A 3,106-nucleotide genomic window follows, 5' to 3' on the forward strand; every position below is an offset into this window, starting at 1 on the left:
AGTCTTAATAAGAAATGAACATAAACATAATATTTACCTTTTTGGATATTGGACTAGATCTAGGATATAAATGGAAAGATGGATTTGTGTACAGAAGATTTGGGTGTATGTATGGATGTGATAATGATTGGGGGAATGATGATGAGATGATGAGGATAAGGGTGGAATTTAGGGTTTAAATAGGCTAAGCCTAAAGGCTTTTAGGCCCATAATTATCTTTTAAGTCCAATAGCCTCTAATAGTATTATCTATACTCTTCCTATTATTTAATTAAGTTAGACGCCGTCTCTCGACACGATCATTAAAATAAACCCAAAATACTTTATTTATTTGTTTAGCGAAACGAGGACGTTACAAGAAGTGGATCAGTTTGGCTCAGATTGATGGAATTCATGCTCTAATTAAAATCTACACCATCTGTAATTTTTAGTTTCCTATTTAGAATGTTTCGTTGACTACAGAATTGCGTCAAAATAACGTTTGATTGATGGTCAAAACCGAAAAGAGTATCTTACCTGTCAAAAAATCATGATGAAATTAGATATTTGTAGGAACATGTCTCGATATTTGTAGGAACATGTCTCGATTCCAAAAGTAGTGCATCAACACATTAAAAGCTTTATCAAGTTTGATGTTACTTCACTGTCTAGGCTATAAGGTGTCCACGTTCTATTTATTTCTCAATTTTAATCACTTCTAAAATATCTAATACTTCGAAGTTGACTAAAAAACCAAAAATAGCGTTCCACGTTATAGGAAGTTAACCCTTTTTGAATTGACCGATTTTCATCCGAACCTGCTTTGAACTGAAACCCCGGTCGGACCTAGGATTAAAGATTTTAGGAGATGTGGCCTCCTCAAGGAAGGGAGAGGAGAGGTGGGCAACCGTTGAAGGTTCAGTTTTTCAGAGAGCCTGAAATTTTATAAGGCTTATATCTACCTATTTAATAAAGTAAAATAATTATATACATTTGTCATCTTTTGGTTAATTCTTACAATTTTTTTTCCTCCAAAACTAAGATCTTAATTGACCCTAATATATGTAATAGATCAATAATTATTCACTTTCTTTTTATACTCTATTTATATTATATCTATATTTTTTATAAAAATTAATATTATTTTACAATATATTCCAAAATACTTTGTGAAATCTAAAAATCAACAACAAACCATGTTTGTCAAAGATTGAAAATAATATACTTTCAAATGTTATCATTAACATATTATACTATGTATATTGTAGAAGCTTGCAAAGAAAAGCAAAACTCGAATATCATTTCATTTTACAAAGTAATTTTTTTAATCAGTAAATTATAAATATATGTTTAAAAGTCGATCCATTTTTTTAAAATCAATCAATTTATCTATTATTATTATTGTAAAATGTCATATAAATTTATAAGTTATAAATCTATGCTTTAAATCTATCGACTTATGTTTCGATTAATTTAATAAACTATACATATGTTAAAATGTAAGGATAATATAATGTATTTAGGCTGAGTTGTTAGAACTACTATTGTAGGAGAAGTCTTGTTTTCGAAATTGGTTAATAACCAAAATTATTTCAATTATTTCAAGGGGCAGAGCCCCTGGCTGGGGTTGAGCTGCCAGGTCAGCTCGGAAAAATTTTATTTTCGTTAATAGGTCCTTTAACAAAAATGCATCAGAAAATGAATCGGGTCACATTTTAATAACAACTTAAACAATTTCGCATGGAAGGAATTTCGCATAGAATTTCGCTTCGCATAACTTTTTCGCTTCCCACGGCTGAGCGAAGCGAAATACCTGTTTCGCTTCTCATGGATGAGCGAAGCGAAATACCTTCCTTTCTTCGCTTTTACATTTTAAAGCCATTTTACTTCGTGACTCTTCCTCAGGACCTGATTTTTTACTCTTTTTCAACTTTTGACACATCTAACCCCATGCACCTGATCCTGAACCCATATCTCTCATAGTCCAAACGCCACCTTTTTATCTTAAAGTGCACCCGAGAAGTTACAACTTACCAAGTTTATATTTTTCTTACATTTCACAACCCGATCTAACATTACATCGGTTTGCGTGTCAATTCTAACCATAAAACGTAATCCTTTGGCTGAAGCTTACCTTTTTGCTCCGGGTTTGGTTCAGATTTGGACAACTCGAGGATCTGGACGTGATTCTTGTTATTTGAAGACACTTTGAGCACCTAGATCTTCCTTACTTTAACCCGGATTTGATTCGGGTCTTGAGAGAGTATGTGTGTGTGTGTTTGTTATGTTTTCAAAGAAAAAGAAAGTGTGGGGAAGTGGTGGATATTTATAGGAGGCTATGGGCCCCACCACCCACTCTCAATCCCAAATCCAATATTATCCAAACACTAACACACAATTAAATAAATGACACACGGTTAATAACAAATCGTTATGTTATATAATATTCTGAAAATACGGATGTTACAATAATCTAAGGGGAGAGGTGCGATTATTGTTGAGTTTGGTGATTAGCAATGTTATGCCACGAAGGGGGGATCGAACAAGTGTGCGGCAGTGGGAGATCCCTATTTTGTATGCGTTAATGAAAGGGACACCAAAAATTTCGTTCCGCTACTTGGTCATGATGAATATTTGGGAGGCTCATCAATCAAAGAAGAAACTGATTATCCCACATTACCGGCTGATAATGGCTCTGCTGAAAATGAAAGGTGCCATCGGGGAGGATACACCGACTTTTGAAAAAATCCATACTCCTTTTTCGATGGACCAAATGGAGAAGGAAGGGTGGGAGATTGAGCGAACAGAGGAGTATTTGATTTTGAAACATTGGGACACCAAGACGCTGTTGAAAGCTTCGAAGAATAGTGATGGTGATGACATCGTGGAAGAAGTGTATGAGCTGATGGTTGGTGGGGTCAGTAGTGGAGCAGCACCATGAGGTGGTGTTGAGAGTAGTCAAGCGGGTGGTGTGTTCGAGCGGCCACATTTTATTCCAGTTTAGGAACCGCACGTGATGTTTTCAGGATGATGCACAGATGACTGAATGGCTTCATAACTTGAGGCCTGATGTTTATGGGGGTTGGAGTAACAAGTTTCAGTACATGTACGACCAACAGAATCGGAAC

The sequence above is a fragment of the Bidens hawaiensis genome, unplaced genomic scaffold, assembly GCF_021521415.1.
Source record: "Bidens hawaiensis isolate Kalapana, Puna unplaced genomic scaffold, B.hawaiensis_p1.1 tig00019316_1, whole genome shotgun sequence".
Classification (NCBI taxonomy): domain Eukaryota; kingdom Viridiplantae; phylum Streptophyta; class Magnoliopsida; order Asterales; family Asteraceae; genus Bidens; species Bidens hawaiensis.